Source organism: Giraffa tippelskirchi, chromosome 11 (genome assembly GCF_054371585.1).
Source record: "Giraffa tippelskirchi isolate mGirTip1 chromosome 11, T2T-mGirTip1v1.2.pri, whole genome shotgun sequence".
Classification (NCBI taxonomy): Eukaryota; Metazoa; Chordata; class Mammalia; order Artiodactyla; family Giraffidae; genus Giraffa; species Giraffa tippelskirchi.
This window is the reverse complement of record NC_137285.1, coordinates 124,162,956-124,190,313: the sequence shown is the minus strand read 5'-3', so window position 1 is coordinate 124,190,313 and position 27,358 is coordinate 124,162,956. Positions and strand designations below refer to the sequence as shown.

The 27,358-nt window shown below is 46.0% G+C and overlaps 1 long non-coding RNA gene and 1 pseudogene across 2 annotated transcripts; both read right to left on the bottom strand.

Annotated features, from left to right (window-relative positions):
• Nucleotides 1–315: 315 nt before the first annotated feature.
• On the bottom strand, nucleotides 316–830 carry LOC145525783 (U6 snRNA-associated Sm-like protein LSm5 pseudogene; annotated as a pseudogene). The gene has a single exon (XR_014068398.1). The product of XR_014068398.1 is annotated as a U6 snRNA-associated Sm-like protein LSm5 pseudogene (transcript).
• Nucleotides 831–15,106: 14,276 nt separating this feature from the next.
• Nucleotides 15,107–27,349, bottom strand: LOC145525784 (uncharacterized). Its single transcript, XR_014068399.1, has 7 exons — nucleotides 27,198–27,349; nucleotides 26,777–26,908; nucleotides 26,269–26,344; nucleotides 22,821–22,973; nucleotides 20,718–21,057; nucleotides 20,133–20,189; nucleotides 15,107–18,556 (listed from the first exon to the last, which is right to left on the bottom strand). It is a non-coding gene; the product is annotated as an uncharacterized LOC145525784 (long non-coding RNA).
• Nucleotides 27,350–27,358: the final 9 nt, after the last annotated feature.

Sequence of the window (27,358 nt, the reverse complement as noted above, 5' to 3'; positions counted from 1 at the left end):
ACATTCTCCCTGGGGCAGGACAGTGGTTCTCCTCGAACAACCTCTGTGTGCTGGACATTCGCAGCTCCCACCTCCAGCCCAGCCATTCTCCTGCACCTCAGACCTACTGCTCCCTGGACTTCTCCCCTCTGATGACTGAAGTGCTCTCTTCTCTACAATAATCTCCCCCATACCCTATCTTCATGACAACACTGTCAGCCCAACACCTGCAACACCTGGACAAGACAGCCTGCCCTTTCAGTTCCCATTACAGCTGGTATTCAACAAACGTTTATTGAATTCCTACTATGTGCCAGGATTAAAGAGGCTTCCTTATTTTTTTTTTTTAACAAAAACACATTTATTTGTCTTCAAAGAACAAACTGTTCTTTTCCCAATATAATCATGATTAACTTACAAAGATGGGCATTTACAATGCATCTTCAAAGCATTTCCCTTTAACAGGAAACTTGGCTTCACAGAATACAAACATTAAAAGGTTAAAAAAAAAATTTTGTTGTCATTATAAAACAAAACAGAACCTAGCATAAGTCAAGGAAATCCATTCATACTTCAGGTCCTTCTCATCCAGGAATCAGCATTGTTATATTATTTCCATTTAGCAGAATTTGATCTAATTTAGTAATTCTTCTTCCTTCTGGTGTGATTTCAAATTCAGTGACATCTTCCAATACCATATTGACAAAGTCATCAAATCCCAGAAGTGTGCCAACAATCTCCTTATCACTTTTCATCACAATGTGAATTCCTGATCCTATACACTCGTCCACAAGCTCTAGAGGAAGCAGCTGCGACGGGTTAGTGGTAGCGTTAGCCGCCATGGCTACTCCAGAATAAGGAGGCTTTCTTAAACAAAAGCAACAACAAGAAAGAAAAAAAATCATAAAGGAAAAAATCAATAAACTCAAGTGTAATAAAAATTTAGAAGTTCTATTAATCCAAAATACTTAAATTAAAAAAAAAGACCATAGACTGAGAGAAAGTATTGCAAAATATAATGAAGGATTATTATTCAGCACATATAAATAGCTCCTATATACCAATAAGAAGAAACCAAACAATCTAACAGAAAAATGAGCAAAAAACATGGGCAAACATTTCACAGAAGAGAAAGCAGGCATGGCCAACACAAATGAAAACATACTCAACCTCACAATCAACCAGGAAAAATTCCATTAAAACCACAATGAAATACCATTTCACACACATCAGACTAGAAAAAAATTAAAGAGTTCGATAATACCAAATTTGTTGAGGGTGTGGAGAGACAGGAACTCTTATGTACCGTTGTTGGGACTAGAAATCAAACATACAAGGTGAGGAACAATTTGTCAATATCTAGTAGCTGAAGATGCACATGGTCTAAGATTGAATCATTGCACTCCAACATAAATAACCTGGAGAAACTCTGGCAGGTGTAGAAAAATGTACATCACAGCATTGTATCTAAAGCAAAACATTCGGAACAATCTAAGTATCTATCAATAAGAGAATGGAAAAATACATTTTTATTCAAGTGTCCTTTGCTATCTGAACTCACTCTCCTGATAATTCCTACCGTGACTTTTAAAACTTTTAACTAGTAGAAAACCTGGCTGAAACCTGCAGGTGTTCCCCAGCACGAGCCTGGGTGAGATGATATGAAGTGAGCTGTGGTGGTAACTCAGCTGTTTGGGTAGGCTAGGCTCGCACGTCATGCTCAAGTTCCTTAAACTTATTTGGTATGTAATTGTGACAATCTTCCCCTCATTGTTAAGCAAAACTGTCTTCTAAGAAAGTGGGAAGCCTGAGTCTGAGAGGCTGAAGAAAGCCCACTCATTAGAAGAAAACGTGGAAGTAATAAAGCTCATTGAGAGGGCTGAACATGTGAAAGTTGTAAGCTTGGCCATGCATTTGTGCGTGCATGGTAAGTTGCTTCAGTCATGTCTGACTCTTTGCAACCCTAAGAACTGTAGCCTGCCAGACTCCTCTGTCCATGGGATTCTCCAGGCAAGAATACTGGAGTGGCTTGCCATTTTCTTCTCCAAGGGATCTTCCCAAACCAGGGACTGAACCCAGGTCTCTTATATCTCCTGAATTGGAAGGCGGGTTCTCTACCACTAGTGCAACCTAGGAAGCCCTTGGGCAGGCATACATCCCCCTCTGTCACTCATAGGAACTGTCCTATGTGTGAGAAGACGAACACAAAAAGCTCATTCAGTGTCAGATAATGAATCAATCAGTGTTTTAAATATTTTAGGACTTTATGCAATGATGGAAATATCCCATATCTGCTGTCCAATAGGATATGATAGCCTTCAGCTGTATGTGGCTACTGAGCACTTGAAGTGTGTCGAGTACAACCGAGGACCTGAAATTTTTAACTTCATTTACATGTAAATAGTCTCATGTGGCTAGTAGATACCATATTGGACAACACAGCTTCCTTTATACTGTGCAGTATAAAGGAATCATTCACCAAATGATCATTGGTGATCACTCACTGTTTTAAAGAATTTCAGTGATTTGGGGATAAAATTAGTTGAAGTTTACAGATGAGCTGGCAACATACTATTATTTTTCCCAACTAAAATTCTGTAATAGGAGCTTTCACTGGGCTTCCATGATGGCTCAGTGGTAAAGAAACCACCTGCAATGCAGGAGATGTGAGTTTGATCCCTGGGTCTGGAAGGTTCCTCTGGAGAAGAAAATGACAACCCACTTCAGTATTCTTGCCTGGAAAATCCCCTGGACAGAGGAGCCTGTTGGGCTACAGTCCATGGGGTTGCAAAGACTCGGACATGACTGAACACATGCATGCATATGCATGCATGAGCTTTCACTATCCACAGATTTACTGTTAGGAATGGGCTGTGTTCTGATAAAAAGAGAATACCTGTATACACATGTAATGGAATACTATACAATAGAGGAAATGAATGAACTAGGGCAACATATCAAGAAAGCTAAACCTCACAAGTATAATCAGACTGAAAAAAGAAGTATATGGAAAGATACACACAGTATGATACTATGAGCATAAAGCTTTAAAACATGCAAAATAATACTATATTCATGTATAAAGATATGAATGGGAATGATCAACTGGGTAGAGGTCAGCTTTGATGGGAAGAAGGAGATGAGATTGTAGGGGACACATTAATTAAACTCTGCTTCTCTCCTGACTCCCCACCACCTGCTGCATGCTCTGCAAAGACAGACGGTGAACAGGGCCAGCACAGAGTGGAAGCACCTCCTCTCAGAAGGCTTCTCTGTCCCTCACCCCATCAGACAGAGCCTAGGGCCTCCTCTGGCTCTCAAGGCCCCAGTGTTGGCCTCCGATACACCCGATCACTCCAGCCTGATGTCTCTCTCCACACACTCCCTCGTCAGCAGAGATCTTCCAGAACAGGCACTGTGTCCGTTGTTCACCAGCCCTGTTTTCTCTATACTTGGTACAGTGCTCTATAAATAACTAAATGAAGGAATGAATATAGGTCTCTTTGGGGATTTAGTGTCATCATTATCATTCATTTCTTCTCTGACCCTTGGTGTGTGCCCAGCATGGTCAGGGGACTGGGGATACAAACATGAATTGTCCGTGGCTAGTGCCCTCAAGAAGTGTTTGGTGTGGAGAGGGGTAAGCCAGGTTGTGGGGGGCACTGGGATGCAGAGACATGCACTGAGGCATAGGAGCTCAGAGAGACCCCTGACCCAGCCCGGAGACAAGGGGCACAGGGAAGTCAGAGTACAAGTCCTAAGCTGGTGTTTGAGAATAACTAGAGTCACCTGCATGAAATCAAGGGCAGGGGCAGCGTGCAAAGAGTTGCTGCAAAGGGGGAGGTGAGAGAGAACATGGCCTATTCTGAGACCCTTGTGCGGCTCAGTCCTGTTGGAGGGTCCAGTGGAAGGGAAGAGTGGGCCAGACAAGGCTGAAGATGGGGAAGGGATCAGGTCTTGCAGGGCCATGAATGTCGCTCAGAAGCTTGGTTTACCCTCAGGGTGATAGGAGCCATGGAAGGGTATAAGTAGGGGAAGGGCATAATCAGTCATGTCTTAGAAAGTTCACTTGACCCAGCCGCTGTGAGGAAGGGCAGGAGAGGAGGCCGGGGACAAGTGAGGGCCAGTAGTCCAGGCAGGTGACCAAGGTGGTGGGGGTGGAAGAGGGGTGTTAGGTGAGGGGCTGATTAGAAAGGGGATTGTGAGGACTTTTTAGCAGGTAGAATCAGCAGGATTTAGGCAGATTAGTTGTGACTGTGAGGAAGACAGAGGGAGTATCTTGGTTTGGGTTCCCCTAGAAGCCAATCTTGCGGCAAGAATTCAAGTGTAAGTGTTAATTTCTGAGTTGATCCTGAAAGCATCAATATAAGGGCCTGGGAAAGGAAAGAAGCCAATTCAGGGTGGTTGTATGGTCAGGCCACTCAAGGTGGCTGTTCCCTTGTTCTTTGTACATCTCCTGCCTTACCAGTGCTTGCTTCACCTACATCTTACTCACATGAGTAAACTTTCTACATGCTTGCCCCAGGCTCCAGCTAGTGATTGTTCTTATCAAAGGGGTATTGAGGAGCATGCCCCTCTGCTGGTTTCCTTGATAACCAATGAGCCAACCCAATGTCAGTTTCCCCCATAATTGGCAATCTCTCCATCTACCCCCTGGGAGGGAAGACTGCTACCACCGTTGCTCTAAGACCTTGTTTCAGATGTGTGTGCTTCCCCATCCATTAAACCACTGATATCTCTGTTACTGACTCTGGACTCTTTCTTCGGTCTTGAAGCTGGGAGAGCACAGGCCTTTTTAGGCCTGTGAGGTGCAGCCCAACACTGATCAATGAGCAGATTATCACTGGGGGGTAATCCCATTGGGAACCTCCAGGAGGTGGCAAGAACCTGCCTCAGAGATGTCCCACAGAAGGGGCAAGAAACCCAGAGCATTTACCAATCGACTCTGGCTGTCATTGATTAAAGGAAGGGAAGTCGCTCAGTCGTGTCCGACTCTTTGCGACCCCATGGACTGTAGCCTACCAGGCTCCTCCATCCATGGGATTCTCCAGGCAAGAATACTGGAGTGGTTTGCCATTTCCTTCTCCAGGGGATCTTCCCGACCCAGGGATCGAACCCAGGTCTCCCGCATTGGAGGCAGATGCTTTAACCTCTGAGCCACCAGGGAAGTCTCTCATTGATTAAAGGCTGGTCTCCAAATGTTCTGACACTTCTGGCCAAGTGTGCTCCAAATGGCCAGAGAAGGCCCCTAAGCAGAGTCCCAGGCACTCTCGGCAAGAAGATGCAGGGGTGTAGGGACTAGTGAATGCTGGGGGTCATGAGCAGGGACCTGCTCCAGCATCTGCTACAGGCAAAGGGAGCTCCATTTACTCCCAGTAGGCTGAGCCCTGTTTCTCCAAGGTGGGTAGAGGAGGGGAATCTGTGTTGAAATTGGACAGTGGGGGTTACCTTGATGGCCCTGACTTCTCCCCACCATTCTATCCCCTGTCCTCAGCCCTCAGCCTTTCTTGTCTGATCCATTCACTGCCCCCAGATGGTATGAAGACCCTCACCTGATTTCGGTGGAGACTGTGCTCCAGCCACTGGAAGTGTCTATCCGATCGGCTTAGCCAAGTGGTTTGATCAGCACAAACAAATCAAGTCAGAGAAACTTGGTGGCTCTTTAATAAAATAACATCCCATCATCCCCAGGGTTGGCAGGGAGCTGGAGACACAGATCTGGGAAACATACCAATTTAATGTTCAGTTCTCTGGGCCATAGGACAGGTGAATTTGCTTAATGGGAGAGAGGAGATCAAGAGGAGGGTTTGGGCTGAAGCCATTAGTTAAAGGAGGGAAGAAGAGATGCCCGCAGGTAAGACTGAGGAGGAGCAGCCAGAAGAGTGAGGTGTGCAGTGGAGTAGTGTGGTGTCACTGAGGCCAAGAGCAGACAGGTTTGGGAGAAGCAAGGAGATGGCTGCAGGCTCAGAGCAGGGCCCAGGAGCCAGGCCTCATCCCCCCGGCTCCAGCAGAGGTCAGAGAGCCCTTCGTTAAACCGGGTCTGCCAGCACACTTGCCTCCTTCTCTTCTTCTCCCTGTTCCTCCTCCCTCTCCCAGCCTCTGTCCGTGGCCTCAGAAGCCTTAGCAGCTGGCAGGCGTCCAGTGAGACCCAGAGTTAACGAGCTATGTCTAGCATTTCCAGTGACTTCGAGACTACCCTGCTCCTGTCAGCCCCCAGTTTTGATGTGCCTGCAGCCTCCTCCCAAGGCCAGTGCTGCTCTTTCAGCCCTAACCATGGTCCCAAGACTCCCCAACCCCTTCCCATGCTGCTCCTTTTTGTTCTGTCCATCCAGTGTCCATAGGCAACTGATGTCCTGAAAAGGGCCACCACTTCCAGAAGTTTCCCCTTTCACATTCCTACCACATTCCAGCTGCCCAACCTGGTATTAATCCACAATTTCATGACCCAGGAATTTTAGCCCTGGCAGTCCACCCTCAGGGTTTTGAATCCCCCCCTGCCTTCATGTACATTGATGGGAGGTGGGGGGTGATTCATTGCTCTTTTCTTGGTCTTAGTTTCCTCAACTACAAAATTTCCTCAACAATCCCCTCTCTGTCTCCCTACCATGGTCACAGTTTGTAGATTCTGTTTATGCATGTTGTTTGCCCTCTTGGAATGCTGTTCCTTTCCTTGTCCTCTTCATGAGTCCTGCTCACCCTTCCAAGATCTACTAATAAAACATGCTATAGTTTTATTTATTTGTGCTATACAGTAGCTTCCCACTAGCTATCTATTTTAACACATGGTAGTATATATCTGTCAAGGCTATGCCCCCAATTCGTCCCACCTTCCCCTTCCCCACATCATGTCCATATCTTTTCTCTATATCTGCATCCCTATTCCTGCCCTGCAAATAGGTTCATCTGTACCATTTTTCTAGATTCCACATATATGTGTTAATACAAATGTTAGCTTTTTTTTAATGTGTGCTATGAGCTAGCATCATACTAAGGGCTTTACGAACATTTTCATGCTTCATTTGTACATGGAGTCTGAATAGATACTCTGATTAGTCCCATTTTACAGATGAGGAAACTGAGGTTCAGAAAGACTATATGACTTGCTTTAGGTTATACATCTAGGAAATGTTGGTCAGAACTAGAACTCAGGACTTCCGAGGCAAGACTGGGGCTGTTTTCTTTTCAGTCTGGCTCCCTCCTACCATGCCCACCAGAGCTGCTCCTGATTGAGAAGTTGGCTGGAATTAAAAGGAGCACAGTGCCTGTGATAAAGCTGACAGTTCACAGAGGTCTGCTGCTCAAACTACATCTGGAAGCTCATTGACCCCACAACACTGCCTGCTGCAGAGGGATCAGGGGGTAACAAAATCAAAATGAGCAGCAAGAAGCCAAATTACACGAGAGTGGAAACTTCAGATCAGGGGTCAGATCTTTCACTGGATACCCACAGATCCCCATTCCTTTCAAATCAGACTTGTTGAATGTGTACCATTCCCAGTATTCCTGCCTGAGAAATTTCATGCACACAGGAGCCTGGCAGGCTACAGTCCATCGGGTCACAAAGAGTTGGACACGACTAAAGCAACTAAGCATGTTGAATCTGAGGTACAGCCAGATTTTATTGTTTGGTTAAATAATTTAAACTTCCTAATGAAGAAAAAATTGATGTTTTCATTCATTTCAGCTCTTTAAAAATCAACAAATTCAATATCCAAAGATTGGAAATGACCTAAATGTCTATTCGCAGGGAACTGGTTAAATAAATTATGACTATAAACAGAATAAAGAAGCTTTTTGTTTGCTGGTGTAAAATGACTTTTAGGAAATCTGCAAAAGAAGCCAGTTTTATGTGTATGAATGTGTAGCCTTTTGTAAGAAAAAAGAACGCAGCTTTTAGGATTTATGTATGCACACAGTTATCTGGAAAGGTGATAAAACCATGAATGGGGTTTTTTGTAGAATTAATGAGAGAGACTCTTCACTGTTTACCTTTCAATATGTGTTTTGTTTGAACTGAGTGAATGCTTTCTTTAATAGAAAATTAAATTAAAAAAATATCACTTTCTTAAATCAAGATGTCACATTTAATAAAGTTGTTCCAAATGGTGGGACTTGATAGTATCTTATTATCGAGAAAAATAGAAAATTTTTATAAGCAGAATTTTGTAGAGGGATTTACTGTTTTCTAAGTAGTTTTGCAAAAATTAACATATTAATCAGCTTAAGTCTTATCTAGTACAGGTGGTTACTCTCGTTTCTCAGAAGAGGAAGCTGAGGCTTAGAGAGGGCAATGCTCTTGTCTGATGTAAGGAAAAGAACTGAAACTAGAACACAGGGGCCTGATAGCAGAAACCTCCGAAAATGCAAAACAAAGCCACACCTTTGCTGCTCAGAGGGCTGGTGACTCATAGAAGGAGGGATAAAATAATTCTGTTCTCTTAAGTGGTTTGACGATTAAGTGAGGTAAGTTATGTAAAACTCTGAGCACTGTGCCTACCACAGAGTAGTTAATAAAAAACTTTCTTGACCAAGTGGGCTTTATCCCAGGAATGCAAGGTTTTTTTAACATCCGCAAATCAATCAATGTAATACACCACATTAACAAATTGAAAGAAAAAAAACATATGGTTATCTCAATAGATGCAGAAAAAGCCTTTGACAAAATTCAGCATCCATTTATGATAAAAACCCTCCAGAAAGCAGGAATAGAAGGAACATACCTCAACATAATAAAAGCTATATATGACAAACCCACAGCAAACATTATCCTCAATGGTGAAAAATTGAAAGCATTTCCCCTAAAGTCAGGAACAAGGCAAGGATGCCCACTTTCACCACTACTATTCAACATAGTTTTGGAAGTTTTGGCCACAGCAATCAGAGCTGAAAAAGAAATAAAAGGAATACAGATAGGAAAAGAAGAAGTAAAACTCTCACTGTTTGCAGATGACATGATCCTCTACATAGAAAACCCTAAAGACTCTACTAGAAAATTACTAGAGTTAATCAATGAATATAGTAAAGTTGCAGGATATAAAATTAACACACAGAAATCCCTTGCATTCCTATACTCCAATAATGAGAAAACAGAAAGAGAAATTAAGGAAACAATACCATTCACCATTGCAACAAAAAGAATAAAATACTTAGGAATATATCTACCTAAAGAAACAAAAGACTTATATATAGAAAACTATAAAACACTGATGAAAGAAATCAAAGAGGACACAAACAGATGGAGAAATATACCCTGTTCATGGATTGGAAGAATTAATATAGTGAAAATGAGTATACTACCCAAAGCAATCTATAGATTCAATGCAATCCCTATCAAGCTACCAATGGTATTTTTCACAGAACTAGAACAAATCATCTCACAATTTGTATGGAAATATAAGAAACCTCGAATAGCCAAAGCAATCTTGAGGAAGAAGAATGGAACTGGAGGAATCAACCTGCCTGACTTCAGGCTCTACTACAAAGCCACAGTCATCAAGACAGTATGGTATTGGCACAAAGATAGAAATATAGATCAATGGAACAAAATAGAAAGCCCAGAGATAAACCCACGCACATATGGACACCTTATCTTCGACAAAGGAGGCAAGAATATACAATGGAGAAAAGACAATCTCTTTAACAAGTGGTGCTGGGAAAACTGGTCAACCACTTGTAAAAGAATGAAACTAGAACACTTCCTAACACCATACACAAAAATAAACTCAAAATGGATTAAAGATCTAAACGTAAGACCAGAAACTATAAAACTCCTAGAGGAAAATATAGGCAAAACACTCTCCGACATAAATCACAGCAGGATCCTCCATGACCCACCTCCCAGAATCTTGGAAATAAAAGCAAAAATAAACAAATGGGACCTAATTAAAATTAAAAGCTTTTGCACAACAAAGGAAACTATAAGCAAGGTGAAAAGACAGCCTTCAGAATGGGAGAAAATAATAGCAAACGAAGCAACAGACAAACAATTAATCTCAAAAATATACAAGCAACTTCTGCAGCTGAATTCCAGAAAAATAAACGACCCAATCAAAAAATGGGCCAAAGAACTAAACAGACATTTCTCCAAAGAAGACATACAGATGGCTAACAAACACATGAAAAGATGCTCAACATCACTCATTATTAGAGAAATGCAAATCAAAACCACAATGAGGTGCCATTTCACACCAGTCAGAATGGCTGCTATCCAAAAGTCTACAAGCAATAAATGCTGGAGAGGGTGTGGAGAAAAGGGAACCCTCTTACACTGTTGGTGGGAATGCAAACTAGTACAGCCACTATGGAGAACAGTGTGGAGATTCCTTAAAAAACTGGGAATAGAACTGCCATATGACCCAGCAATCCCACTGCTGGGCATATACACCGAGGAAACCAGAATTGAAAGAGACGCGTGTACCCCAATGTTCATCGCAGCACTGTTTACAATAGCCAGGACATGGAAGCAACCTAGATGTCCATCAGCAGACGAATGGATAAGGAAGCTGTGGTACATATACACAATGGAATATTACTCAGCCATTAAAAAAATACATTTGAATCCGTTCTCCTGAGATGGATGAAACTGGAGCCCATTATACAGAGTGAAGTAAGCCAGAAAGAAAAACAATACAGTATACTAATGCATATATATGGAATTTGAAAGATGGTAACGATAACCCTATATGCAAGACAGAATAAGAGACACAGATGCATAGAACAATTTTATGGACTCTGAGGGAGAAGGTGAGGGTGGGACGTTCTGGGAGAATAGCATTGAAACATGTATATTATCATATGTGAAACAGAACACCATTCCATGTTCGATGCATGAGACAAGGGCTCAGGGCCGGGGCAATGGGATGACCCAGAGGGATGGGATGGGGAGGGATGTGGGTGGGGGGTCAAGGAAGGGGAACACATGTAAACCCATGGCTGATTCATGCCAATGTATGGCAAAAACTATTACAATATTGTAAAGTAATTAGCCCCCAACTAAAATAAATAAATTTATAAAAAAATATATATATTGTTTTATGTAAATAACAGAAGAAGATATTCCAATTCAACTGGCATTTCTTGAACACTCCATATGTCAGCCATATGAACTAAATAGGGGAGAAGCATTGGAAAATGGAAGGAAGTATAGGAAATGACTTTTGCCCTAATGATGCTTATAATCTTACTGGTGAGACAAAGTTTAAGTCAACTCACATACTTTTTCTACAGTTATTATTGTCAGTGTTCAGTTGAGTTTTTCCATGTTAAGCTTTATTGTAAAATTGAAAAGGAATAGTCCGTCCAATTTTATGTGCACTGATTTTAAATGACAAATGACAAATTTTACAAGGAAAACTGTTTGGTTTTTTTTCCCAGAAAATTTTATGCCATTTTGGGTAACATTGTGCACAATGTTTATACTCTCAACCACCCTCCAATGGAACTGAGGTCCTGAGCACATATCTAGGTCTCTAATCATCCTGTATTACTGATGTTTTTAGCATTAATAGCACCAAAGTGGTGGTGTTGTTGTGTGTCTTCTATATTATCTAGAGTTTGATTGTCTCGACATACACAATGCTGACCTTGGCTTCTGGCAATTTCAGATCAGAAAAATACTGAGTGATGCTGTATTTATTGAAAATTGTCATATAGAAAGGACAAAGTTGTTCTTTCCAGTTATTTTTTTCCTCTAAAGTTTGAGAATAAGGGGATGTAATTTGAATTTCAAAGGAAAAAGCCCTGATTTCCTGGAGAGGGAAGTGTGAAGAGCGTGTTTGTGTGGAGACACTCCCATCTGCCACCATTTGAAGACCTGACTGGCAGAAGCTCTTAGATGTTGCCACTCTCAGAAATGGATGAGAAAGGCCAGAGGAACAAAAGCAAAGATAACAAGAAGGCATGATCAGGAGGGTTTAGATCCACCTTGAGCTCCTTTGCAGGTTGGAAGAGAGGCATTTCATTGGAATCCTGCTGGCTTTTCCAGTAACAGAACCGACAAGAAAGGGAACCCTTCCAAAGAAAGAGTTGGCACTTCTGGGTTTAGGGAAGCAATCATGGTGTTCAACTTTTCTTCAGGAGGCTTATGGACTGATAGTGTATGGATTTAGAAAAGAGCAGGAGGGAGTCCCTGGTGGTCCAGTGGTTAAGAATCTGCCTGCCAATGAAGGGGACACGGTTCGAACCCTGGTCCGGGAAGATCCCACATGCTACGGGGCAGCTAAGCCCATGCACCATAACTACTGAAGTGCACATATCCTAGAGCCCGTGCTTGGCAGTAAGAGAAGCCACTGCAGTCAGAGGCCTGTACACCACGACTAAAGAAACCTTGCACGCAGCAACGAAGACTCAGCCCAGCTAAAAATAAAATTAAACGAATAAATAAATAAATAAAAGATTTTTTAAGAAAGAAAAGAGCAGGAGACAAAGTAATGTAATGTCTAGTGTTAAACAACTACACTTGGCCAAAACTGTACACCAGATGCTACAGGAGATAAGAAAGCAAAGCACGAACCAAAATTAACTATGAGGAAAGTGATGAAGTGAGTCTCTTAGAAGACTGAACAATTCTCCATCTATAGAATGGACATAGAGACAGAATTCCGCCATGAAAAAACACCAGGAAAATAAAATCCTGAATCTCCTCATATTGTCATTGCTTTTCCTGGATCTTAACCAGCATTTTCCTTTTTCCTCGGGCTTTAAATAGGGAGTTCATCATGGACCCCCACATTGGAATGGAAAACTCACCAGCTCACTAACCCTGGTTCAGAGACTCTGGAGAATGTTTAAGATACAGAATGCTACTGACCCGAAGAAGAGAAATAGTCTTGATGTGAGAGAGGCAGGTTATCACAGGGTTTTGCTTTGCCTTCAGCAAATTGGATGCAAATGAAAAGAAATGAAGTCTAGGTATCTTGATAGCAATGTCCACTTCAATGAAAACCACCATGTCCTTATTGACATATGTGCTGGTACAAGATATTTAAGGAACCAAGAAGCTGTCATATAGACAGTGGCTGGTAACACTGACCTTGCAGAAGGTTGGCTTAAGCTTTTGCCCTGTGTGGGCAGTGGCTCTACAAATTCCATCTCATACTTGCACACACACACACGCGTGCTTGCACAAAGCCAAACCTCAACTCTGAACACATCTGATGAGATGTGGTGTATGTGTGCTCAATCATTTAGTCATATCTGACTCTTGGCAACCCTATGGACTGTAGCCCACCAGGCTCCTCTGTCCATGGGATTTTCTAGGCAAGAACACTGGAGTGGGTTGCCGTTTTCTCTTCCAGGGGATCTTCCTGACCCAGGGATCAAACCTGCGTCTCCTGCATCTTCTGCATTGGCAGGTGGATTCTTTACCACTGAGCCACCTGGGAAGCCCCGGGATGTGGTGCCTTATACAATCCTGGATTACATATAGTCACAAAGCAGACACAGAATATTATTATTATTATCATCAACATATTGTATATAGAGATGACAATGAAGAGAAAGAAAGTTAGCTGAGTCATTCACCCAACACAGGAGATGATGTTCTTTGATACAGAAGTCATCAACGTCAATGACAACAGAAATCCATGAAGTGCTGTATTGAAGAGAAAATACAGCTATGGGGTATAAAGGTAAGAACTTGGGTAGAGTAATTAGGGCCAGGTTCTCCACCATGGTGACAACTTGTTAACCCAGCCAGGGTAAGTTCAGGCTCTAAGAAGTCATGTCAACAGGCATTCCCATATGGGGAGATACGTGCAAAGAAAATGCACCTCCCTATCAAACTCTAAAAAATGGGATGATTCCCACATCCACAATAAAAGGTTTGCTAGGGCTGCTCTAACAAAATACCACAGATTGAGCGGCTTAAACTTCAGAAATGAATTCCCTACCATTACAGAGGCTTGAAGTCCAAGGTCAAGGTGACAGCAGGATTGGTTCCTTGGCCTGTAGATGGCCATCTTCTTCCTGTGTTTTCATACCACCCTCCCTCTGTTTGTGTCTGTATCTGAATATCCTTTCCTTGTAAGGACACCAGTCATACTAGATTAGGGGCATCTCAATGACCTCATTTTACCTTAATTGTCTCTTTAAAGATCCTTTCTTCATTAAATACCATTCTGAGCTACTGGGTGTTAGGACTTCAACATATTTTTGGGGAGAGGTTCAACATAGAAGAGTGGGAAAAAACAAAATGTGGTCCAGTCTCTTCTCTGTTTCTGATTTTCTGCCCTTTCGAGATGGCTTCTGGGCATTTAGGGATTTGGGTCCCACACTTTTGTAGCAGTGAGTAGAGACGAGACCTTAGCTTCAACTTGATTCCTATATTTACTCATCTGCTGTTTTCCCCCATTTTTAAAGTAAAGAAGCAGGTCGTTTATTCTGTAAAAGTCCTCAAATTCTGGATCTGGCTAATTGCATCCCCCAACTGTCATTTAACATGTTCTTCTGTAACCTGTATTTCCTGAAAACTGATAGCTAAATCAGTTTGATCAGATTCAGGATCAATTTTTTTTTAGCAGAAATTCACATGTGGTGGTATGTACTTTCTATTGCACCACATTAGCAAGACATAATGACTGATCGCCTTCTCATTTTTTGTGATGCTAATATTAGTCAGTGGGTTCAGGTACTATGAGACTATGTGTGGGGGACTCATGGCCATTGACAACTGCCTAGACCTGTCCAACGGAAATATAATGCAAGGCACAGGTATAGTTTAACATTTTCAAGTAACTACATTTAAAAAGTAATCAGAAATAAATGAAACTGATTTTAGGAACATTAATTTTATTATCATTTCAACAGGTAACCAATACGAAAAATTAATGAGATATTTTGCCTCTTTTTATTGTACCAAGTCTTCAAAATCCAGTGTGTGTTTTACACCTGCAACACATCTCAATTCAGATGAGCCATGTTTCAACAGGCACTCATGATATGATAACCAACACTGTTTAAAATTACTTTATAATTCTCTTTGTCCTTAGAACATGTCCCTCTTAGCTGTGTAGAGTAAGGCAATTATTAATTCCAGGAAAAACAGAAAGTTAGGCAAGAAAGAAAACGTAATCTTGGAACACTGTTAGATGTTAACTGCGAACAATACTTTCAAAGTCATAAAAATGTAAGCATTGAGTATTAATTTATCCCAAAGTTGCAATGGGAGGATGAGGGAAGAGAACTTCACAGAGGAAATCAGTAGATAACGTCTAAAATAGAAGTAAACAATTTTAACAGCCTGAATTTGTTATTGCCATGGGACAGTTTTCTTTTTCTCCGGTCAAGTTTACGTTTCCGGCTTGTTTTCATTTTGTGAATTTAACATTAATTCCTCTCCTCCTTCTTTCCCTGCCCCTCCTTCCAACCCCACCCCTACCACTCCTCCTGAGCAAGAACTAGGGGAAAGAGAAAAGTCTCTTTCACTTCAGCAGGACTGTGATGTCCCTGCTGCATGGGTGTTGTATGTGCTCCCTCTTTCCTGACGACCCCAACGTGGACCACATATGTCCTCTGTCGGAGTCATCCCTCCTTGGCACACATGTGAGGTCTCTGCCCAGAGAGATGAGTCAGTGAGGGCAGGGATGGCAGTCCACAAAGCTTGGAGGAGGAGGAGGAAGCGTTTACCAGGTAAGCAAGGCAGGGGCAGGGATGCTGCACACAGGGGGGTGGTGTGGGCAGAGGCAAGCTGCCTGGCATGTTTTCACAGCGCATCAAGGGCCTGCAGTCACTCCTCAGGGACCCTGTGCAGCTGCCCTGACATTTCTGGCTGCCCAGGACCCAGTGCCATTTCCTAATCTGCTTAATAACAGGCAAATACTGGCATCTGCTGAACCCACGGCCTTGGAACAAATAGACCCAATTAAAAGGCCATCACAGGGGAACTCAGGGGAAGAGGAAGAAAGTCATTGATCAAATCAGTGCCCAGCTACCTTGTGGCTGGTTTGTGACCTTCTGCCCCAGAAGCCTTTCTCCCACTCTGCCCTAGACCGGGAAACTTCCGGCCACCCCAGCTCCATCCTCCACTCTTCTACCCTCTGACCAGCTGCATGGCACCTTGCTAGGCCTTCTCTGAATCTTGGTTTCACTGTCCGCCAAATCCTGCAGGAAAAAACTGTTAGGGATCCTTCTGACTCTTCCTGCAAAATACATCTGGCGTCGGTCCATTTCTCACCACCTCAATTGCTACCATCTGGTCCTAATCCTCATGTTCTCTTGCTTGGATTCCTACATTGGCTCCTTCTAGCTCTGGCTGCTCCCATCCTCACCCCACTATAGTTTATTCTCCATACCTCTACCTGCCGTGGCTTTCCAACCTTACTTACTGTCCTACCAGATTCCCCCAGTCTATGGCCCCCGCTTCGTTTCTTCTATCTTCACCCTGAACACCAGCCTCCTGCACAGCCACACCTTTGCACTCACTATTCCCTCCAGCTGGAAGGCTCTTAATGCAGATAACCCCTCAGTTAACACCCACAGCTCCTTCAAGTCTGTTCAAACGCTCTCTTTTTAGCCTATTGTGAGGTTTCACCTGAGCACCCTACTTAACATCACATCCTCCCTGTCTTCCTAATCTCTCTTCCTGTTCTGCTGTTTTGCTCATAGCACTGTCACCTCCTAACACATCATGGAATTTATGCTTTATGATATCAGCTCTTTTTGTCTCTCTCACCCTACTAGGGTAAAAGCTCCTAGAGAAAAGGATCTTCTTTTCATTTACTGATGGTTTCCAGCAGTACCTGGAACATAGTAGACTCTTGGTAAATATTTGTTGAATAAATAATGAATAATCAATAATAATAAGGTTCCTCAGACAAAATGTGGCAAAGCCATACACATGAAGCATTACTGGGAATACAGTACTGCTCTGTGCTGCAACATGAATGAACCTTGAAAATATAATGCTAAGTAAAAGAAGCCAGGCACAAAAGGCTACATACTGTGTGATTCCATTTACATGAAAGGTCCAGATTAGGCTAATCTATAGAGAAAGGAAGTTGTGTTTGCCTAGGTCCATGAGTGGGGAGGGGGCAGATCTGGGGAAAATGGGGAGTTGACTGTTCATGGTACAGGGCTTCTTTTTGGTGGCAATGAAATTTTTCTAAAATTAATGGGGGTGATACTTGCACAACTCTGTAAATATATTAAAAACTATTGAATTGTATATTTTAAATGGGTAAACTTTATGTGCTGCATCGATTCAGTCATGTTTGACTCCTTGTGATCCTATGGACTGTGGCCTGCCAGGTTCCCCTGTCCATGGGATTCTCCAGGCAAGAATACTGGAGTGGGTTGCTGTGCCCTCCTCCAGGGGATTTCTCAACCCAGGCATCAAACCCTCATCTCTCATGTCTCCTGTATGGGCAGGTGGGTTTTTTACCACTATGTTATTTTTGTTTTTGTTGTTCAATTGCTAAGTCATGACTGACTCTGCATTCTCATAGACTGTAGCATGCCAGGTTCCTCTGTCCTCCACTATTTCCTGGAGTTTGTTCAAATTCATGTTCATTGAAATGGTAATGCTGTCTAACTCTCTCATCCTCTGCTGCCCCCTTCTCCTTTTGCCTTTTGTCTTTTCCAGCATCAGGGTCTCTTCCAATGAGTCAGCTCTTTGCATCAGGTGGCCAAAGTATTGGAGCTTCAGCTTCACCAATGAATATTTAGGGCTGATTTCCTTTAGGACTGACTGGTTTGATCCCCTTCTGTCCAAGGAACTCTCAGCACCACTACTCAAAAGCATCAATTTTATATGTTATTTATATCTCAATAAACGTGTTAAAAACAATAATAAGGTTTCTTCCTTCAAGGGCCCTTGTGAGACTTACATGAAATGATTAATTTGACTTGCTTTGTAAAGGAAAGGAATTATATAATGAGTACCCACTGATCCTAGATGTTCAACAAAACCATTACATGGTTTATCTTATTTATTCCTCACTATGAATCTCATTCACTCATTGAGTAATTGTGCACCTACTATGTACTAGGCACTGTTTTGGACACTGGAGGTAAAGCAGTGACCAAACTAGACAAAGACCCCTGTCCTCTGAGAGCTTTCAGGAAGAATCAGACAATACAAACAAAATGTGAAGTAAGTGTGATTCCCCCCCCTTTTTTTTTTAATGACATGGAACCTGAGATGCTCAAGGTCATCTGACTGACAAGAGGCAGAGTTCAGATTCAAATATAAGTCTCCAAGGTTTATGTGTTTCTGTGCCTCATGGATGAGGGCTCTGGGTTGGTTTAGATGGAGTGAAAGCTTGTGGACAAGGTGTGTGGGTCTACGGTGAGGACGAGGGGGTGGATCCCGGAGGGCTGGCTGAGACAGCTCCCCCCCACCTGGTGCTTCCCACTTCATTCCCAGGTGCCTCGGGCCCCCCTCATTACTGACAATCAGATGCATCTTACCTACTAGATGCCAGCGGGATCCAAATTATAGGCATCTCATGGGTGGTGAGTGAACCCGAACTTCTGCCAGAGCAGTAACATGGGGGTGCCAGGAGAGGCAGCTGAGCTCAGTCACATCTCCCAAGGGATGGAGTCCAGTTGTGGAGGCTGCCTCATGAGGAGGCAAGGACTTCTGGGGGGCATACAGAGGAACCAGAGCTTTGGGTAGGGGTGGAGGCCTGGAACAGGACAGGGGAGGGAGCTGGGGGTGCCAGCCTGGAGAATAGCCAGCTTGGGGTCACGGGCACACCTTCCATGGCTGCCCTGGGCTGCGGATAGGTGTGCCATGTGCCCCTATGGCCAAGCTGGGGGAGACAGGGTTCCTGTGAGGAGTCTCTCCTCCAGGAACAGGGGTTACCTAGGAGGGAGTCATCTCTCCATCTCTCGAGGTGGGGGAGGAGGCAAATGATGTTGGGGTGTGAAGGAGGTGCAGAGGGGACCCTTGTGGGGGGACAGATCCTTTCAGAGGCCCCAGCTTCAGAGTGGGGAGAAGATTATGGCTTCCCTTCAGAAGAGCTCCCAGACCAGATTTGGGGGCAGGGGCTGGCTCTCAAGGCCTAAGCACCACCCCCACCCAGCTCTGCAAGCCTTGGGGAGGGCCTCTCTAGCCCTGTTCCCCAACACTCAGCTGTTGTCCTCAGACCCAGGGTTTGGGTGTCTTCCTGGCAGCCAGTGAAGGTGGGGACACCATCTGGGGCCTCTCTGAAGGTAAGTAGGATGTCAAAGGGATAACCACGACCAGAGGACATCACAGAGTTGCCCTTGGGGAACCCTGCTCCTTGCAGAACCAATGAGGGCCAAGTCAGCACCTTTGAAACCCCATGCTGGGCCACTGGGCCTCAGAGGGGCCCTGAGGACGGGGCAGCAGTGTCTGCCTCTCATCTTTTTTTTTTTTAAAGTTTGTTTTTTCTTTTAATGAGGGCCATTTTTTTTTCCAGTCTTTATTGAATTTGTTACAATATTGCTTCTGTTTTATGTTTTGTTTTTTTTGGCTGCAAGGCATGTAGGATCTTAGCTCCCCAACCAGGAATCAAACTCATACCCACTGCATTGGAAGGGAAAGTCTTAACCACTGGACCACCAGGGAAGTCCCTGCCCCTCATTCTTCCCTTTACAAAACCAGCAGCCAGTCATAAGCCTTTCTGAGGGAATAAAATACCCCACAGTGCTGAGCTTTGTCCTGGTGCCAGAGTGCAGCATGATGGATCCACCAGGGGCTGTGGGGCTCCAGGTGGGTGTAAGGAAAGAGCAAATTAGCCAAGGTGGCAGTGGTCAGGCTCTCTCGCCCCACGGCTTCTTGCTTTTGCCCCATGTTTTGTAAATAATGATTATGTAACTTTACATGCACTATATCCTATATAAGTACCACCTGAACTGCCTCTGTGGCCCAGTCAAGTTCAGTTGCATTGAGTTGAGTTACGTAGTCATTGTTGCTGCTATGTCTGCCATTAGAGGGTAAAGCACATCTGCTTTGCCATGGTGAATAAAGAATGTCTGCAGTTCCTACAACGCCTTGCATCTTCTTCCAGCTTCTTCCTAGCTCATGCCTTGCCTACCCTGGGTTCAGCGAACAGTGAGGTACAATGGGCAACTGGCATAGTCGGCAGGATTGAACAGCGAGACAGTGGGGAGTCCCTGAGAGCCCATGGGGGCGGGTGGGCTGGAATGGAGAGCTGAAATGTCACCTGCAATGAAGAGCTGAAACTCACCCACAACGGCAGCAACCTTTTGTCATTGCTGATCAATCTCCACCATCAGGAACACACCTGGAACCAACAAGGCTTGGCTTATTACTTGCCGCAGCGAAGACTTCCCATCAGGGGATTCTGTGGGGTGTCTCCAAGGGGAAGAGTTAAGGAAGGGGTGCTTATAAGGTTGTGGGGGCTGAAGAGAGTCAAAGAATTGTCTTTGGCAGAGACTGGTCAGAATTTTCAAAACAGGAAGTTGCTGGAACAGTCAGAGATCCTATGTTGAGGACACAGGAGAATTACTATTAAATCAGTTTGTGGTTTTCTCTTGGAACATGTGGGTCTAAGTCAGAAGTCCCCAACCTCCAATGCCTGATGATCTGAGGTGGAGTGAAAGTAATAATAATAGAAATAAAGGGCACAATAAATTTAATGCACTTGAATCATCCCCAAATCATCCCCCACTCCTGGTCCATGGAAAATTGTCTTTCATGAAACCAGTCCCTGGTAGAAAAAAGTTTGGAGACCGCTGCTCTAAATACACAGGTGTTCACAAATGTGAGTTTAATCTGAGATGGACATCACGGCTTGGTCAGGAACGGTTACCTGTTTTGTAAGTCAGGATATGTTTTGTAAACTGTGCTCCCAGTTTCAGTTCTCAGTCCTATCTCCATCTTGCACACCCCAGCAACCTGGCTGCCAGCAAGAGGGTCCTTTTCTTCTCTTCACTCCACTGGCAAGGGTCTGGACCTCAGCTTTCTTTCTGCTGCTGCTGCCAGATCTGACCACCAGGGGGCAGCAGGGCAGCATCCATGAACTCAAGACCCAGAGTGGACTAAGCACAGCCAGGCAAGGGAGCTGAGATTGAAGCGCTCAGATTGAAGGGATAGGTCTGAAGCTCTGCACAGCTCCATTTGCTTTCCTTTCCTTCCAGGGATACCAGGGACTTGGAGGAAAAGGCAGAGGGAAATGGGGAGTGAGGAAGGAGGGAAACTGAAGGAAAGGGGATCCATAGAGCTGGCAGCTGGGTCCTCCTCTGCCTGCTCCCATCTTTTCCTGCCATCCCCAAGCCGGCCTACTTCCATGTCCTGGTTTTAGTCTGACCTCCTGGCAGCCCCTCCTGGTCCTTCTCTTTCTCCCACAGGTTGGTCATCCACCTGTGGCCTTTCTACTCCAGGTATCTACGTGGTACCTGCCGGGACTGCCCCTCCCCCTAAGCCTTCTCCCTCAACACAGATGTGAACACACACACACACTAGCACAGGCTGTGTGATGACTTTTAATTTCCTCTCTCACATTTTGCAATTGATTTGGTCACAAAGGCTGGTCTAACAGTTTAATCCCACAATGAAGTGGGACTTTTCATGTGGCTGCTGATTTGGAATTTGGCTCCAGGACATAAATCTGAGGACACAGAGGGGTAGAATACCCACCCACTAAAGAAACCTGGAAACAACTGGGGTTAGATACCTTTTCAGTTTACTACCACAGCTCCCTACCACCTCCTCTCTTGACTCTACAAGCTCAACACCTGACATCTCTGCAGTTGTGAGTTCACAACAGAGTGGGAGCAGGGAGGGGGCTGGACAAGGGCTTTCCCACCTCCCAGGCCAGGCAAAAGATGCTCTAGGAAAATCACTGAGAGAGTCTGGGGCATATCAGTTCAGAGTCTCAGCAGGAAAGATGGGGCACAAATTGGTCACTCTGGGATAGTTGAGTGAAGAGACTTACAAAAGTGTGGTCTGCAGAGCAAGTTCAATGCATAAGGCAGGGCACCCAGGGCCAGTGCTCTGTGACAACCTGGAGGGATGGGGTGGGGAGGGAGGTGGAAGGGAGTTCAGGATGGGAGACACATGTATACCTATGGCCGAGTCATGTTAATGTATGGCAAAGCCATCACAATATTGTAAAGTAGTTATCCTCCAATTTAAATAAATAAATATTTTTTTAAAAGAGCCTGGCAAAAAAAAGTGTGGTCTGGTGTCTGGGGGACTCTGCAGAGGGGCACTGATGTCAGGTTGTCAGGGCCAGAGAAGCAAGGACAGCAAGAGAGGGCTGTGGCAGTCCTGGAGATGATCCACTAGCCCCTTTCCTCCTCACCTTGCCCCAGAGGAGAGGGGCACCCCAAGGACGGGGAACAGGGTCCTGCCAGTACTGGAGAAGCGGAGGAGGGAGCAGTAAATTCAGTAGGCAACTGGAACTTTAAACTGGACTGAACTTTAGTTGTTACCCAAAAGTGACTCAAAGTTTTGGAGTTTGCCAAATATGCAGTTCATGGATGGAAAGGGAAGTTAGACATTACTGAGCAAAGAGCATTGATGCGAGAAAAACAAAAGTTGTGTGTTTGTGCCTTACCGCATGCTCACTGTTCAGTAAACTGGGAAAGGAGGTACAATCAGTTCCATTTTACAGATGAAGAAACTGAGTTTGCGATTACAGAGCTGATGGTGGGTAAACTGGGCCAGAACCCTGCTCTTCCTGCCTCAGCTTCACTGTGTCCCCTGGCTTCTTCCTTTCCCTGAAGCTGTTACCAGGTAACTTTGAGTTCAGCACACACTAAAGCCACAGTTGGTACAAACAGAAGTGAATGGGGAGCTCCCAGGTCAGGAGCCAAGATACACCCCCCTCCCACCCACACCAATCAGACTTCTCCCCAGGATGCCTGCCCCAGGCCTTCCAAGGTGAGCGATCCTCCCAGGGGGTACAGACCAGCACTGATGAAGGCAGCTGAGGCAGCAGAAGAAGCCAGAGAGCTCTGGTCTCATGTGTAGTCTCCGCACTGACCACTGCTTGGCCTCAGGCAAGGCACAGCCCTCTCTAGGTCTCCAGTCCCTCCATGCAGCCAAATCATCCCTGGGGTCCCTGCCAAGAGGAAAAACTGATTCTAATTGGTCATGTCTCCTAGGAGACTCACATGCTGTTTCGCAGTGGCGTTTGGGAGTAACAGCCCCAGGAAGTGATGTCAAGTTTGAAAGGTGAGGAGCAGGGCAGGGAGGCCTAGAGGGTAGATGCAGGGGAGATATTTTGAGGCAGGCAGACGCCCTGGTCAGTGCTGGACAATGGTGTAGGGCAGCCATTGTGCTGGAAATGAAAAATCCTTTTCTGACTTAAAGGGCTGAAAATAGTCACACGTGAGCCCCTGGGAGCTGGCATGGTCTGGTCCACTGTTCCTGGCTAGCACAGGGCTGGGACTGGACACCTGGCTGACTTGGAGCCAAGACAGGGGCAAGCCCTCACGAAAGGGCTTGGGCCACTGAGGGGTCCATGGGCAGAGGCAAGGCCATTGCATATGGGGAAACTGGAAACTGAGATCCAGAGAGGAAAAGGGGATTCACCATGTCACATGGCACATCAGAGCAGAGGAGGATGAGTTTGGTTTCTGAGGCTCATTTCCCTCACCCTCACTCCCTCCACCTCAAGCACATACCCATGGGGAAGGCAAACGCATCCCTCACCTGTCACCCCAGTCACTTCTGGCCAAGTTCCAGCCTCACCCCACAGGAGGCAGAAGCATCTGACATTCAGCTGGCTCTACTCCAAGGCACCGTGTGGTACCAGTGGAGTCACTTCACCTTTCTGCTCACTTGATGCCAGGGGAGACCCACTGCCCCACTCTAGTTCTCAGGACTGAGGGCTCATGGGTCCTAGCAGTGCCTGGGGGAGCAGCTGTTAGCTGTGTCTTTGATGAAAAATCTTGGCTGCTGTTGCCCTACATTAGGGAGAGCTGGTGTGTGGGAGGCAGGGTCTCCAGGCTCTACAGAGTGACCCAGAGAGGGCAGGCACATGGACTCAGATCACACAGCAAAAACTGCCCATCCGTTGCTTGCTATGGCCCAGCTCCAGGTTGGTCCTCCAGCCCTGGGTCTCTGACTCTTGGATAAACCAAGGAGTGGCTGCAGCGCCCTGGTGGGTACCACCAGTCAGGAAGAAATAGCCAAGTCTTGTTTCCATGGATGGGTGGGAGCCCTCTGAAAGACCAAGGGCATCCGTTCATCCCCTTCCCGTGGTCACTTTTCCCTAAAGCCCTTCCACAGCCCATCACCAGGACAAGGTTCTGTAAACATACACCAGCTCATGAGCCTGAGTGCCACTCAGTGCCAGGCAGGGCAGAGGGTGGTCCCACACCTCACCCCAGGATGGGCCTGCTCCCTTCCCCCACATCCTGAGGAAGCCTCGCCCACAGGGGACACTCTATTGTTCTCTGGCCGGACACACAGTCCTTTCCTTCAAATCACTTATCCCAGTGTGGTTACATATTAAATTATGTCAACTCCACGAGGGCAGGGGCCAGCTGGTTCGCCTCCATATCCCTGTGGCACAGTGCCCAATGTGTAAATGCTTATGTTCCAGCCTCTGTTCTCAGTGCTTCATGTGTATTGATTAGGCCTCCCAATGCCCTACGTGAGAGGTAGTGTCTCCTAGAAATGAGAAAACAGAGGGGCTGCAAGATTCAGTGATTTGCCCAAGATGCCACAGCTGAAGAAAGTGGAGACACTCAAATGCAGGTGGTCTGGGCAGAGAATTGGTGCTCTTAACTCCATCCTCACTGGAGCGCCTCTCTCATCCTGAATCACATGAAGGTTGAATGGTTGCTTACAAACTCTCCTGCCCCACAAGGACTGCAAGTGGCAGGAGATACTGGAAAGGGAAATACTCAGGGCATCGGATGGATGTGAACTCAGTCTTGACTCACCCATTTACTGCCTGTATAACCTGGAGCAAGTCCTCATCTCTCAGAGCCTGTTCCCTCATTTGCTACTTGGGAACAATACTGTCTATCTCACATGGTGGTGGTGAAGAAATATTACAATGGATGTGAGAGGGCCCTGCCTGGTGCCTGGGACATAGGTCAATACCTCAGTTCCCTTCTTTAGGTGCCTGACTCTGACATCCACCCAAATCTTCCATGACAAGGGTGATGGTAGAGGGGTAGGTTTGGTGGCCTGACCTGCCAAGATTGGAGTAGTTGTGTCTGAAGGGCATGTTACCCAGGGCCTTTCCTAGCCTTTGGAGGGTCAGAGTGTTCCTCCTGGGCCCCGGGACAGCTGCGACCCAGGGCAGAGACCTCTATGTGCCAAGGCCCCTGCCCCTGCTGCATGGAGCTCCCTGAGCTGAGCTGCTGCTGGCCAGTCAGCAGGCGTTTCCTTCCCCCAGCTGTTCCCCCACTGCCCCAGTGCCCCAAGTCCCTGCCTTCGGCTCCCCAGCTCCATCAGAGGTGGGAAGAGCTGGGATGGGGGGTGACAGCAAGATTTCCACAGAGGCACTGACCTGCACTGAAGGGGGCGAGCAGCTGGGGTGGCCCAAGCCCCTGGCGCACATCCAGGCGCCACGCTGACCTGCCGGGTGACCTTGGGCAAGGCCCCGCCCCTCTCTGGCCTTGAGTCTGTAGCTGGGCTGATAGTCCCTGGAGGCTATCAGGGGCTGCACCCTTTCACAGTGGCCTTCCGGAGTCAACAGCCCCAGGAAGTGATGTCAGGCTGAGGAGGTGGGGAAAGGGCAGGGAGGCCCACAGAGTAAGAGGAGATATTTTAAGAGCAGACAGGTCCCTCCACGTCACTGCTGGACAATGGTATGGGGCCAGGAGTGGAAAATCCTGCTCTTATTTGGGCTGAAAATAGTAGAAGGCAACAGGGTCGGGAACCCACCCTCAAGGAGGGTGCCCTGGGCACTGAGCAGCAAGGCCCAATGTCCATAACAAGGGGTCAGGCAGTCTGACCAGGGTCCAGAGATGGGGCCCTGGGCCTGTCCATGGTTCCCTTAGGGTCTCCATTCCCTACCCCACCAGTGTCGGCCACAGGATTTGATGGTGAGTAAACTCCTCCTGTCCCCTAGGTCCTGTGTCCTTAGACATCTCCAGGCACTGGTTTCAAGGAAGGCTTCCTGAGGCTAGGCCATAGTGTGGTCTCCATGTGCTGCACAGGCTGAGTCCTCAGTTCTTGGGGTCTCAGGACAGCTGCTGGAGGGGTAAGTGGGCAGGACATGAAAGGAGTGGGGACCGGGGTAACTTGGGCCCATGGGACACAGTCCCATCCCCAACTGCAGATGCACATTCAAGGGCCCCCAAAGTCATGACATATAACTCCCTGCCTCTGGGTCTGAGCAGGGCTGAGGGAGTCAGAGTTCAGCATCAACACTCCTGGTTAGCACAGCATCTCACCTGGGTAGAGGCTCCTTATAAACTGAGATGGGGTTCAGCCTGAGCAGCAGCCGGTAGGAAAGAGATAGGCTCAGGCCTGCAAGAAGGGTTCAAGGACAGACTCTAAGAGATCATCACAAAGATAATCATAGGGATCCCGGCTATATTAACAGAAGTATAGAACCTAGAATGCAGGAGGTGAGCATTCCACACTACTTTGGGCAAGTCACCCACAATACACAATGCAGAGTAATGGTCTGGGTCATGGCTCATGACAGGTCCCTGTCACACGGGGGAGCCCTGGAGCTAGACTCTAAATAGGGCAACCCTGAGGGTGCCGTTTTTATGAGGCAGAGTGGGAAGGGTGAAGTCATTGGCAGTAGGTGGAGGTGGGGTGGGGAAAGCAGGCAGAGTGGGCCCATCAGGGAAGGGCTTTCCCAGAGGGAGAGAGAGATAATCCTTATTCTTGAAGTTAAAAGTGAAGTCAGTTTTGCCCTGTTCTTGCCCAAAGGATAGAGCTAGCTGGCACCTGCACTTTCATGTTCTTCTCTGATGAAGTGCTCTTCTTGGAAGTCCTGCCACTCCAGGAGGCTTGCCCTGATGCACAGTCCACAGCCCCAACCATTCATGTTATCCAGTGGTGTGCTAGAGAAACTTGTACCTGCTCACAAGAGGCAACTGCTAAATTTTCAGGCATTTTGCCAAGAGGCTAACATCCCACTGGCAGTCTGAAGCTGGCCCTGGTAGGATTATTTGTACCACAGCTATTGGCAGTGTTTACAAATCAGGGATTCCCCCCACCCTCTCCGGACAGTCAGTTAAATGGTTTAACATTTATCAGCACTTAATGGTCATTGCCATTAAATCCTAAACTGGGGGGACCCTAAGGACTGGGACCCTCTGCACCCAGCAAAATCAGGCAGAAAAATCAGTTAAGAGTGGAGGATGACCTGGGTGTTTGGAGAGGCTATTCCTCATATGAGACCACCACTGAGGCAGCTGGTGGGAAGCCAGACAGCAGAAAAGAGCAGGTTGGAGAAAGGACACCAGTGTGCATGGCGAGAGCTTCCCAGGCTGTAACCCCATCCTCCAACAATACAACGGGGCCTGG